We start from the raw sequence: 13,847 nt of genomic DNA, 5'->3' as shown, positions 1-13,847 counted from the left end.
GCTCCGCACAGGGTGAGGTAGCACAGTGGTCAGGGGGGCGGTGCTGGTGGACGTGGGGCTCCGCACAGGGTGGGGTAGCATGGTGGTCAGGGAGACGGTGCTGGTGGACGTGGGGCTTCGCACAGGGTGGGGTAGCACAGTGGTCAGGGAGGCGGTGCTGGTGGACGTGGGGCTCCGCACAGGGTGGGGTAGCACAGTGGTCAGGGGGGCGGTGCTGGTGGACGTGGGGCTCCGCACAGGGTGGGGTAGCACGGTGGTCAGGGAGACGGTGCTGGTGGACGTGGGGCTTCGCACAGGGTGGGGTAGCACAGTGGTCAGGGAGACGGTGCTGGTGGACATGGGGCTCTGCACAGGGTGGGGTAGCACAGTGGTCAGGGAGGCGGTGCTGGAGCTTCTCTCCCTCTTCTGTCCTCGGCCTGAGGGAAGAAGTCGAGTCCAAGCAGGGGAAACGCTAAGCAGAACTTGGACCGGGTTTGGCGTCCTGCACCAAAGTCAAGGTCTCTGGGGTGGGGGAGGTCCAGCTCCTGGAACCTGATGGCTGAGGGGGCACAGTGGGGGCTCCATTGTTATGTGGAACCTGGGACTCTGGAGACTCAGGCAGGAGAGTCTCTCGGCTTCACCGTGATGCTGTCTCCCCCCGCCCTCTGTCTCCTAACTTGCAGCCTTGTATCTGGACCACCGCTGTGGCGTGGAGGGTGGGGGGTCAGGTCCATGGGAAAGAAGTCAGGTTCTGGGCCTGACCACTGTGCGCCCTGTCCAGTGACCGGCTGTGTGACCTTGAGCAAGCCGTCTGACCCCCCCTGGATGACAGGGGAGTGACAGTGTCCCTGAAACCCACCATCTTGCTGTTGGTGCTGATCGGGGGAGACGCAGAGGGTCTGTGTACTGCAGGTGTGGTGTGGCCGCCGGACGTCACTGCCCTCTGGGGCTGCCAGTCCCACTGCTCCACTCCCTCACCCAGCGGAAGGCACAAAGTCCAGCTCTTTGATCTGCACTGGAGTCCTTGTGCTGGGCAAAGTCCTCGAAATAGCCCTTGCCAGCTGTCTGTGCAGCAGCCTCTAGTCCCTGATTATTATTATTTTTTAATTAGACAGAGAGGGAGAGGGAGAGGTAGCAGGAAAGGCAAGAGAGAGAGAGAGAGAGATAAAGAGAGAGAGAAAGAGAGAGGGAGAGAGGGAGAGAGACTGGAGAGAGACTGGAGAGAGAGAGACTGGAGAGAGAAAGAGAGAAAGAGAGAGGGAGAGAGACTGGAGAGACTAGATACAGAGAGACTAGAGAGAGAGACTGGAGAGAGAGATTGGAGAGAGAGAAAGAGAGGGAAAGAGGGAGAGAGACTGGAGAGAGAGACTGGAGAGAGACAGACTGGAGAGAGAGAAAGAGACTGGAGAGAGAGACTGGAGAGAGAGATAGAAAGAGAGAGACTGGAGAGAGAGACTGGAGAGAGAGAGACTGGAGAGAGAGATAGAGAGAGACTGGAGAGAGAGATAGAGGGAGACTGGAGAGAGAGATAGAGACTGGAGAGAGAGATAGAGAGATAGAGAGAGACTGGAGAGAGAGACTGGAGAGAGAGAGAGACTGGAGAGAGAGAGATAGAGAGAGACTGGAGAGAGAGACTGGAGAGAGAGATAGAGACTGGAGAGAGAGATAGAGAGATAGAGAGAGACTGGAGAGAGAGACTGGAGAGAGAGAGACTGGAGAGAGAGACTGGAGAGAGAGAGACTGGAGAGAGAGATAGAGAGAGACTGGAGAGAGAGATAGAGGGAGACTGGAGAGAGAGACTGGAGAGAGAGAGACTGGAGAGAGAGATAGAGAGAGACTGGAGAGAGAGATAGAGGGAGACTGGAGAGAGAGATAGAGAGAGACTGGAGAGAGAGATAGAGAGATAGAGAGAGACTGGAGAGAGAGAGAGACTGGAGAGAGAGAGAGACTGGAGAGAGAGAGACTGGAGAGAGAGAGAGAGAGGGAGAGAGACTGGAGAGAGACTAGATACAGAGAGACTAGAGAGAGAGACTGGAGAGAGAGAGAGAGACTGGAGAGAGATAGAGAGAGAGACTGGAGAGAGAGAGAGACTGGAGAGAGAGAGAGAGAGAGAGCAAGAGGGAGAAAGGCCAGTCATGGCATCCAAACCTCCTTGACTGTGGTGAGGGCAGAGCTGAGACCTGGGCCGTGCACACAGCAAAGGGACACACTCACTGCCCAGGTGAGCTGTCGCCAGCCTTCCACCCCCACACACGGATTCCCGAGTTATCCGGCTCCTTCATCTTCCTTCTTCCTTCTACAAGTTTCATCCACACACCACAGGATTCAGCAACGTCCCCCACCCTCTAGAGCCCAGTTTTCCTGAGGAGACAGGGCTGGCTTACGCGTGGATCCCCACCTTGAACTGAACATTGGAGAGTTTAACTGTATTTTATTTATTAGCATTCCTGTTTTTTTCCTCCTTTCCAAGAAAGGAGAGAAAATTTTCTGCCATGCAAGGAGCAAAGGCATGTGCCTGTTTTATGTGTCGACTCCATCCAGAGTGAGCTCTAAAGGCAGCCACGCGACCACAGATAGCTGAAAGAGACGGCGACGGACGGACGGTGTCTTCTGAGAAGCTTTAGAGAGCAGAGCTGCCTCGGACCACTCCTACTTTGCCCTGTGCTCACCAAAGGGTGAAAAATAAACCAGGCTTTGGATTTTCTCCCAGAGCCTTTCAGACTCTCTTTCTTGGGTCAGCACCACCTGGCTCACTGCCCCAGACCTGCTACCATGACAGCTGTCCTCACAGACACGCACAGATGGCCAGATAAGGTCTGGGGACAATAGCCCCAAGTGCTGGCCCTGCCACTCCCTGCTGTCCACCCCAGATGGGGTCCCCAGCAAGGAGGGGCAGCTTTTGTTGAGCCTGGACAGGACAGACATGATACCAGAGAGCCACAGGGCACCCTCCCTGGTGGAGGAGAGGGCTGGGAGCAGGCTCGGGGACACCCAGGCTCACTCAGCCTGCAGCAGGCCGGTCACAGGTCCCGCCTGGGTGAAGCCTTCTCAGTGGCCCTCTGAGGAAGTGTCCCTTTCTGCTACACTGGACCCAGAGTTCTCATTTAAAAGAGGGCCAGGCTCTCCATGCCAGGCTAGAGAGGTAGCTGACCGGGTATGTGCTTTGTCAGGTCTGAGGCCTGGCGCCGCATGGGGCTGGGGGTGCCAGGGCATCTGAGCAAGGCTGAAGCTGTGGTGTCTCTCCTGCTGCCTGTCTACACGTAACTGAGTGGAAAAAGGGGACTGGGGCAGTGAGCTCTTCTCACTGGTGAAGTCTCAGCATTGTCAGAATGGTCAACAGACACGAGGCTGGGCTGGCATTTGTTTATGCCAATTGGTTGGCATCGAAATGGTTATTGATATGCAATACATTTCATTCTGCCTTTGACTTGGCCAGTTTCCTCACTCGTTCCTGTTCTTTGCCCTGGCTTCTTTCCCTTTCATTCATTTATTTACTGTTGGTGAGAGACAGAAACGGAGAGGAGAGGAGGAGCTAGAGAGGAGAGAGGGACAGGCACCCGCAGCCCTGCTTCACCACTCATGAAACTTCCCCCTGCAGGGGAGCTGGGGGCTTGAACTCAGGTCCTTGCACATGGTAGTGTGTGCCCTTAGCCAGGTGTGCCACTGCCTGGGTATCATATTCCTTATTCGTATCCTCAGAACTACGGTGACGTTCAGAAGATGGAATGCAGCCAATGTCTCTAAGGACAGAAGTCATGGGAAAGGTGGTCTTGCCCTGACACATTTTCATATTTTTAAAGGGAAAGAAAGAAGGGGACGGCACAGACTTGGGGCTTTGGAGGAGTCCGTCACTCACAGCAGCCTGTGAGCTACACCTGCAGGGGCAAGCTGGCTCCTCGTGTCCGTGTCCTTGGGAGACTTGCTTGGGAACGTTGGAGACAAGTCCCTTGCGGCTGTGTGGTCCTTGGCCTTGAAGTCGTGGAGCGACCTACAGAGGAGCAATGGCTCTCTGCCGACCACATGGCTGCTGGACGTGGCGGGTGGACTGGTGACGGGCTGAGCGAATTCTCCGTAATGGTTTCAGGTACGCGGGGCCCAGTCCTGGCTCTTCCCAGCACGGCTGTGGATGGCTACGCCGCGGTAACAGCTGCCGTCCGAGACCTTAAGCGCGTAAACTCCAGAGCGGGGTCTGCGTAGCAAGAAGCTGGAGCCACGCAATTTATTTCCCCTCTCACGTTGATTAAACAGTGATTTGGGAGACTACAGGTTAATAGGAGCATCTGTTAACACCGTTCCCACCACCAAAGGTCTGTGTCCCTTCCCCCAACCCCATAACGAAGCTGAACGTCCACCCTCACCCTGCAGCCAGAGTTTTTGACTCTGGTGCCCTACTCCAAACTCAGTCAGATTCCGCTTTGTATTTCCCTCTCTCTTCCTCTTTCTCAAGCTTTGTTTATGAGTGGGGGTCACCCCACCCTCGTCTTTGTCTTTCTGACTTGTCTCACTCAACATAGTTCCTTCTAGCTCCACCCAAGGTGGGCTGCACAAGGTGGGGTCACTATTCTTACTGGCTGAGCAGTATTCCAGTGAGTATGCAGACCACAGCTTTCTCCGCCGAGAGCCGCATATGGCCCAGAAGTGAGGGGAGGTCAGTTGTCTTTACGGTGACACCCTCTATCCTTCCATAGTTTTTCTTTTCTTTTGGGCAGTAACCAGAGCATATCCACAAACAGTCCAAGGAGGTGCGCTGCTTTCCAATCATATTCTGTGTAAATGCGAGTAAGCCACACCTAGCACCTTTCGGTGTGTGTCGAGGTGTGCGGCTTTGAACGCTATCTCTTTCCCAAGTGCAAAGGTCCTAACTGAGTCCCAGTTAGCTGGGAGCCCTGGATAGTTCACGTGCCATATAAATATTTATTTTCACAAGATCAAAATACATCTCTGGGCAATTCAAACTAGGCAGACACCCAAGGAGGGTCAAGTGTAGATTTTCACATGCAGAAGAAGCAGAGATGCCCTTGCTGCTCCTTGGTTCCTGGTGACTGGGTGGAGAGACATGCCCTTCATCACAGCTGGACAGAGGCTGGAATATCCAAGCTCTGCTCACATAAGCAAATCGCAGGCGGCTTCGTGCCACTACCGCCCTCGCACACAATGTGTGACGATTCCTTCCCGGACCTCATGCCTTGAGAGGCAGTTGTCCTGTTGTGCATGGTCCATTTTGACTGTTTTGTTCATTTACTGTTGCATGTGACTGTGGGCAAGAAACTTTCTGTCAAGGAGTCACAGCTAATATAATGGGCAGCTATGCTAGCTATTTAAAAAATTAAAAAAAAAAAATTTATCTATTTCCTTTTGTTGCCCCTTTTTAAAATTATTGTTGTAGTTATTACTGTTGTTGTTACTGATGTCATCATTGTTCAATAGGACAGAGAGAAATGGAGAGAGGAGGGGAAGACAGAGAGGGGGAGAGAAAGACAGACACCTGCCAACCTGTTTCACCGCCTGTGAAGCGACTCCCCTGCAGGTGGGGAGCCGGGGGCTCGAACCGGGATCCTTACACCAGTCCTTGTGCTTTGCACCACCTGCGCTTAACCTGCTGCGCTACCACCCGACTCCCTAAGCTAGCTATTTCAGGAGTGTCTTAAGGACTGTCTCTGACTGAGAGAACAGAGCAGCACGGGCGAGACAGAGTCGGCCACTTTACCGCTCATTACCGTAGGTGAGCCGGAAACTTTAAGCCTTCACGGTGGAAAGGCACCAAGTTGGCCTCGTCATCGTCCCCTTCCCCATCCAAGCATACACATGTCAAGCCCAAATTGTCAAGTCCAGCGGAACAGAAGGTGGGCTTCCGGAGGACTCTGGAAAGCAGAGAGCATCACTGGACCGGTCTCCTCTCTTGTGCTGGGCACCGCCGAGACCCAAGGACACAGCCCTAGCGTGACTGCACCCGTGAGTGACATCTGTTCACAGGGACCTGACCTTCAAGTGGTTAAGTAGGTCCAAAAGAGCTTGATTTGTCCTGTGAAGTGTGGATAATCCCCGCTTATCTTGCAGAGATGACAGCCCCACTCCACAGCTAGTAACCAGACCATCGCCAGCCGAGAGGGGTTCTCTCCAGAGCGCAGAAGCCTCGCAAGGCCACACAGATGATTAATCTCATTTGGTGACCTTGGTGACGGCCATGGTTGAACATTGCTGTCTCTGTGGAAGGAAAGAAGGAAGAAGCAGAGGAGAAGGTGGGCTCAGGGAGAGCTGATGGTTCCTCCCACTTGAGTTCTATTTTCCGGACTCAGGTAACTATTGGAGACAGCCCAGAGACTGATGCATGCATACTGAGCAAACTTGGAAGTCTTATTTATTATTTTTTATCTCCATTATGTTTTGGTTGTAGATATGCAGACAACAGTAACATATTAAGTGTTTATCTGGGTGGCATAGAATAGCTACCCTAAAACTATCGGTCTTGTTTGATTTCTTTCATCTGTTCTTTGAACAAATTGCCAATGGGAATTAAGAGCCACAGGTCCTACTCTGACATTATTTTGTAGGTTAGTTATTGAGCTGTTTACTTGACTTCAAAATCTTTAGATAGACCACATAAGAATGAAAGAGGTTGGCTAGGGCCTTACCTGGTAAGGCATATACACATTAGCATGCACAAGGACATAGGTTCAAGTCTCAGAGTGCCACAGAAGAGGCCCTATGGCAGGGGGGGGGTGTCACACATGTGGAGCTGTGCTATGGTGTCACTCCTTCTCTTTCTATCCAAAAAAGGAAAATAGGGAGTCAGGTGGTAGCTCAGCGGGTTAAGCGCACGTGGCACAAAGCGCAAGGACCGGCATAAGGATCCCGGTTCGAGCCCCCGGCTCCCCACCTCAAGGGAGTCGCTTCACAGGCGGTGAAGCAGGTCTGCAGGTGTCTGTCTTTCTCTCCCCCTCTCTGTCTTCCCCTCCTCTCTCCATTTCTCTCTGTCCTACCCAACAACAATGACATCAACAACAACAATAATAACTACAACAATAAAACAACAAGGGCAACAAAAGGGAATAAATAAATATTTTTTTAAAAAGGAAAATAATGGTCACCAGGAGTGGTCAGGTTGTGCAAACTTTGAGCCTCAAAGATAACTCTTGTGGCAATCAAGGACAATTAGTAAGGAGATACCTGGTGGTGGCATACTGGGTTAAGCACATGCGTTACCGTGTGCAAGGGCCCAGGTTCAAGCCCCCAGTCCCCACCTGCAGGGGGAAGCTTCAGGAGTGGTGAAGCAGTTCTGCAGGTCTCTCTGTCTCTCTCCCTCTCTACTTCCCCCTCCCTTTAAATTTCTGATTGTCTTTGCTCAATAAATAAATAAAGATAATAAAAAGTAAAATAAAAAAATCAGGATGAGATGCTATTATTGCAATTCTTCAAGGTCTCTCGCTGTGGAATGAGGCACTGTGGTCCTAAGACATGTGGTAATGGACCATGGTATCCTTGGGCCCTGAGGGATTGAGACAGCCCCTCTCCATTCAAGTCCTCACTTGATGTCACGACCAAGAAGGAAAGGAATTGATGTTGGGCGCACTCTTGCAAGATGACAGCCATTTGCTGCACGTGCAGAGAAGTGGTCCAAGTCTAGCGGGATGGTTTTTCCCTTGGAGAGTGGGAAGGACGACTTACCCAGTGTTGGGAAGGGCTATGGGAAGTCAACCCTTCTCTGTCTGGCTTCCTGGCAGGACTCTATCTGCAACAGACTGGATGCCGCTCAGAGATGTTCAGAGATGGGTAACCTCATCTCCAGGAGCTCCTTAGAGATACAGTTGGCTCTTTTGTCTTTCCTACTCAGTTGCTGAAGTCAAATGTTGCTACAATATGTAATGGGAGGGAGAGAGAGAGTGAGAGGAAGAGAGAAAGAGAGGTAGACAGGGAGAGGGAGAGGGAGAGGTAGATAGGGAGAGGGAGAGGTAGACAGGGAGAGGGAGAGGGAGAGGGGAGGGAGAGGGAGAGGGGAGGGAGAGGGAGAGGGAGAGGCAGAGGGAGAGGGAGAGGGAGAGGCAGAGGCAGAGGCAGAGGGAGAGGGAGAGGGAGAGGGAGAGGGAGAGGGGAGGGAGAGGGAGAGGGGAGGGAGAGGGAGAGGGGAGGGAGAGGGAGAGGGAGAGGGGAGGGAGAGGGAGGCAGAGGGAGAGGGAGAGGGAGAGGGAGAGGGAGAGGGAGAGGGAGAGGGGAGGGAGAGGGAGAGGGAGAGGAGAGGGAGAGGGAGAGGGAGAGGCAGAGGCAGAGGCAGAGGCAGAGGCAGAGGCAGAGGCAGAGGCAGAGGCAGAGGGAGAGGGAGAAGCGCCCAGCACCAAAGCTTCAGTGTGGTGAGGGCCTGGCTACAGCCTGGGTCCTGAAGTGCAAAGCCCTGAGCTCCCATCTGAGCTGTCCCAGGCTGTGCTGAGGGCCTGCTTCTGAGGCGCCCTGAACTGAGTTTTTACTCAGAGAGTCTCCTGCTGTCACTCTGGGTCTGACTAAGGCAGTGGGTCTGATTTCAGAGGCCTCGTTTCATCCCTTCAGCTATTAGAGCCCCTCAAAGCCCACTTCTCTTTCAGACCCTGTCCCCCGTGACGTGCCTTGGTCAGGAGGGTTCTGTCAGACCCGGGTGGATCATGTTTTTCCAGCTGCACAGGTCAGCAACAGAGCAAGAGTGCATGTAGGCCCACGGCTGCCGTGCACGTTTATCTGAGTGAAGTCTGTGTGAAAAGGCCTCAGAGCTGAGACAGCTGGTCAGTGCGTAGGACGTCAGGCGTCAGGCTGCTTCTCTCCTGGAGACCTTTTCCTGCATCCCGTCTCCCTTCAAAGTGTGTCTCCTTGTTCTAAAGCACAGCTGTGTGAATTGAATTTGCCTGAAGAAAAGAAAGAAAAGAGAGTCACAACTTTCCTTGTCAGAGAACCATCCTGAACTTCCCTCCAGTTTCTCATCATTAGTTGCTTTCAAGCCCCAGACTTTAAACGCTACTGGCAATGAGAAGAAAGCATTATTATTATCATCATCATCATTATTACCATTCTTATTATTTTCCTGCCGTCTCAGAAGCTAAAGAACAAGGAAAGTTCAAAATGGGCCCCTCTATTTGAACTTCCAAGGCATATTCATGGCTCAGAGCTAGTGCTCAAGGGAGAACAAAGAGTGAGAAGAAAGAAATGGTTTTTCCTTTTGTGGAGGTTGTATGTGCCCTGCTGGGGGCTTCTGGGGGTGCTGCAGACAGCAGTTCTGTTGAGACTTCCTCCCTGGAGCTTCCTCCCTGGAGCTGAAACAAGCATTTCGATGTGGGCACTGAAGAGTCTGGTCGTGGGGACACAGGAAGCTGCTGTTTTTAGTTTGGTGAAATATCTGCATGAAAGAAAGAGAATCAGATCACGGCCGGGACTCTGTTGTTTGCTTAAGTGATTCAGTGTCAGTGACGTCAGAGATTCTTGCTGGGCAGATGGGCAGAGAGCCATGGGGCAGTGTCCTGACAAGATCCGGCGTTGAAGTAACATAGCAGGCCCATCCTGCACTGGCTTCTAGAATTGGTCATTACACCCGTCCCCTTGGTCCCCTGGCCGTGAATGTCTGGGCCGTATTTAAGGTGTGTGAGCCTGTGGCTCTGCTCAGGGCCCGTGAACTCCCTGTGACAGGCACCTTTCTCCACAGCTGCCTTGCTCCATCCTCGTGTGTTCAGAGAAGCCTCACCTGAGCTTGCAGCCCAGACTTTGCTTTAAGAAGTGCTCCTGTCACACCTCTTCCGGACTGGCCTGAGTGGACTGCCGTTCAAGCACATGAATCACAAGGAGTCTCCCCCCCGATCTTCATCTTCTTCTTATTTTTCAAATGTATTTATTTATTACTGGATAGAGACAGAGAGAAATTGAGAGGAGGGGGGATATAGAGAGGGAGAGAGAAAGACAGACACGTGCTGCCCTGCTTCACCACTTGTGAAGCGCCCGCCTGCAGGTGGGGACCAGGGGCTCGAACCAGGATCCTAGTGCACTGTGATGTGTGAGCTTAGCCAGCCGTGCCACCGCCTGGCCCCCTATTATTATTATTATTATTATTTTTACCGCTCCCATCACCAAAGGTCTATGTCCTCATCTCCACTCTAGTTCTCCCACAATCTTGAATACAGGTTAATATATTTTTTCACATTTGTACACTCAATTGTCTTTATTATGCACGTGAGTGGAGCTGTCCTGGATCTGTCCTTCCCCTCCTGACCGGCTTCCCTGAGCATCACCTTCTCCAGTTCCATCCACTTTGTCCCAGAGGACACAAATCATCCCTTTTTATTGCTGCATAGTATTCTGTTGAGTATCTGTCCCATAACTTCTTTATCCAGTCATCCGTTGAAGGGCATTTTAGTTGTTTCTGGGTCTTTGCTGTTGTGAATAAAGCCTCTGTGCACATGGGGGTGCGTGTGTCCCTTTGAATCAGTGTGATTCCATCTTTGGGGGAAATGCCCAGAAAGGGGATTGCTGGGTCCTGTAGTATTTCCATCTGTATTTGGTTCAGGATTCCCCACCCTGTTCTCCAGAGTGGCTGCCCCAGTCTGCACCCCACCAGTAGTGCAGGAGAGCCCCTCTCTCTCCACATCCTCTCCAGCACGTCTCTTCTCTTGTTTATTGATGGAGCCCATTCTCACAGGTGTGAGGTGGGATCTCAGTGTGGATTTGATCTGCATTTCTCTGATGATGAGTGAACTGGAGCCTTTCCACATCCGTCTGTGGGCCGTGTGTAGGTATCTCTTCTTTAGAGAAGCTCTGTTCACATCTTCTGCCCGCATTTTTATTAAGTTTTCTTTTTCTGCATGGGGCGCTGTGCCGGCTGACTTCTGTGTCCCATAGAAAATCAACCCTTTTTGTTCTAGCCCAGGGCATCTTGTTTCTGAGAGACTCATAATGAAATCAATGTCACCGAGATTTGAGGTACAAAGGAAGCATTTTTTTTTCTTTGGGATTTTTAGAGCACGACTTTACAACTGCGATAAAATAGATGGTAGGTGTCTCCTGAGTCGAGTGTACTGCTCAAGAGTAATTCAGGACAGGACTCCTGAGTGGAGTGTGAATGGTATAAACATAAACCGCTCCTGGGAGCCCACCTGCACCTCAGCCTCCCTGCAGCCTAGGCAGGACCCGCGGTTGGCATCTTTGTGCTGACAGGCATGCAAGTCCGAACAAAGCGTGGCAGAGAAGTAGGAGCCCGAAGCTCAGGTCTCTGCGGGAGGCAGGAGGAGGGAGGCAGAGTTAGCTGACCTCTGCTCTTCCTCCTTTGTTCATTCTCCCTTGGAAGTTTCCAGAGTCATAAAGAGAGCTACACCCAGGAGGCCACCAGCAGGGACCCTGGAGGTAGCCAGGCTGCTCATTTTTAACAGAGGTTTTGTGATCTAGACAGAGGTGAAGTGGGTACATTACTAATTGTCATCTTCCTGCTCAATGTGTGTTTCCTTTTTTATCACAAAGTGCATAAAGCTTATGAAGAAAAGTGAAGTGTTCAGGAGATGGACCATGGCCCACACCAGGAACGAGCATTTGTAAGCCCCAGTCATCCAGTGCTAAACACTCTTGATTCCCTGCAATACAATTATTTAAAATTATAATGGGTGATTGTTGTTAAAGTTCGGTGGCTCCAGCTGGCCGGGCTAGCTTCGTGGCGGTAGACAGAGACAGAGACTCGGGGACACATGGCTGGGCTGAGAAGCTGCAGTTTAGTCTTTATTCATGAACGGGCGAATCACCACACCATGTGCTTCCCCATCATTCTCCCTCCGCGGCTGCTGCTGGGACCCTGGACATCCTTAGCATAGGGGGCGGGGAGAAAGCAGGGTACGAAACTAGCAAGGGCCAAACCAAATCTCTCAGAGGTCGGGGGGAAGGGGAGCAAACCAATATGAAACATACCAACAATTCCCCCTTCTGTTTTTAACTAAATGACCACAGTATCAGGGGTGTGGGGTGAACAGAAACCTATATCGTACAGGCATTTTCAAAAAAGAAACTGGCACAAACATGGAGAAACATGTAAGCGAGTAACAAGAACCAGTGTGCTGCCAAGGGAAGGCCTGAGGGGGCCATTTTTTGCCTCTGGGTAAAACTTTATCAGCTTAAAAAAAACATTTCCTGCCTCTAGGGGGCATACTTGCCTCGACGGGCATTTTCTAGCATGGGGGAAGGGTGAGGCCTAGAGTCCCAAGGCATGGCTGCAGTCAGTCTTTGAGAAACCCAGCAGCATAAGGGAAGCCGCTAGTTTTGTGCAAAGTGTCCGAGGTGTACCAGTGAGTCCGATAGAAGTGCGAGTCCAAAGCAGATGTCCACCAAAGAATTGCCAGGGGGTGAATTGTTGTACGTCTGTCTCGATGGGGAATGTCAGCCATCGGAATTCTGCTTTTCTGTAGAGAACTTGACAGCTGCAGTTCACTTACTTATGAAACAAAACTTGTAGCAGGTTAGAAGTTTACCACAATTGATAATTCTATCACAATTGGAAGTCTCTTCCAGCATGATTTTAAGGCTATTTAAAGTTCAAACAATAAAATGTAGAAAGGCAAACATGAACCATAGAAAGAAAGAAGCCTCAGGCATGAGAATTATTAGCATAACCATAGCAACCTAACATTTCTAATTGAGAAGGAATTTGAGAGTTTTACATATCAACAACGTCTTTTTAACCTTTTGTTACACCCATTCAAGATGGAGACATACCCTAGGTGTGCGCAGGTTTTTTTTTTTGACCAACATACTTAAAATATTTAAACTAATTTTTACCTCATACTTTAAATGTAAGTTAATTTCATCTTTATGAGAATTACATTGAAAACCTTTTTCATTTAACTCTGTCTGGTAAGAATATAGCCTTAAAGTTATATTTTTAACCTTAAAGTTAATGTTACCAAACTTTAAACACACACGTAAACATGGTCTTTAATACACAAGGAGAGAAACCTTTGTTGCGAAGACATGTCATTTTAAACATGAATTTAGATCTGTACTGTCTTAGTTGTTGGGGGGGGTCACCATCCGGAGGTGGCTTTCCACGCAGCTCCACTTCTAGGAATTGTAGGTTGCAATCTCTGGATGAATCTCTGCGTATTCTAGCTTGTCTGCCTTCAGACCCGAGCTGGAGATCTCGGCCAGGGGGCCCAGTTTTGGCAGGGAGCCTGCGGTCTCCGGGTGGTCTGGGTTCTGCCCAGACTTAATAGCACGAGGGCGGACAGGCCAGCCATGCAGAAGGCGTGGGCCAAGGTGCCCTGGGGTGGCGGCCATGATAGGCGGCCGTGGCCCTGCCCCATGGCCCTGCCATGTCTGCTGTCCTGTTTCCAGTGGCCAAGCAGCGTGGAGGGAGCCCACGCCCAATGTCCCGCGCCACGCGGCGGAAAGCCGGCTCATGTGGGCTGGCGTTTGGCTCCTGCGAGCTGGTGTTGGGCAGAAACCACAGAGTGTCCAGAGATAAATGTTCCAGAAACAGTGAAACAGTCTCGTGAAGAAAGGGCAGAGGCTTTTGGAGATCTCTTCACAAGCAGAAGAGAAGGACATAGTGCATAGGTAGCCAAATTGTCTTCACTTATCTGAGAGATGCACAGGTAAGCCCCACGTTGGGCGCCATTTGTTGTTAAAGTTCAGAGGCTCCAGCAGGCCGGGCTAGCGTCGCAGTGGTAGACAGAGACAGAGACTCGGGGACATACGGCTGGGCTGAGAAGCTGCAGTTTAGTCTTTATTCACGAACGGCAAATCACCACACAATGTGCTTCCCCATCATTCTCCCTCCGCGGCTGCTGCTGGGACCCTGGATGTCCTTAGCATAGGGGGCGGGGAGAAAGTGGGGCGCGAACCTAGCAAGGGCCAAACCATTTCTCTCAGAGTTGGGGGGAAGG

The 13,847-nt window shown here is 51.4% G+C and overlaps 1 long non-coding RNA gene across 1 annotated transcript in view; it reads right to left on the bottom strand.

The window, feature by feature from the left end:
- Window positions 1–8,451: 8,451 nt before the first annotated feature.
- Window positions 8,452–13,847, bottom strand: part of LOC132541184 (uncharacterized) — a 15,819-nt gene continuing 10,423 nt past the window's right edge. Inside the window, exon 3 of the long non-coding RNA XR_009552355.1 lies at window positions 8,452–8,827. This is a non-coding gene — a long non-coding RNA (uncharacterized LOC132541184). The remainder of the gene's footprint in view (window positions 8,828–13,847) is intronic.

Source organism: Erinaceus europaeus, chromosome 11 (assembly GCF_950295315.1).
Source record: "Erinaceus europaeus chromosome 11, mEriEur2.1, whole genome shotgun sequence".
In the NCBI taxonomy this organism is placed as follows: domain Eukaryota; kingdom Metazoa; phylum Chordata; class Mammalia; order Eulipotyphla; family Erinaceidae; genus Erinaceus; species Erinaceus europaeus.
This window is presented reverse-complemented; position numbering and strand designations above follow the sequence as displayed.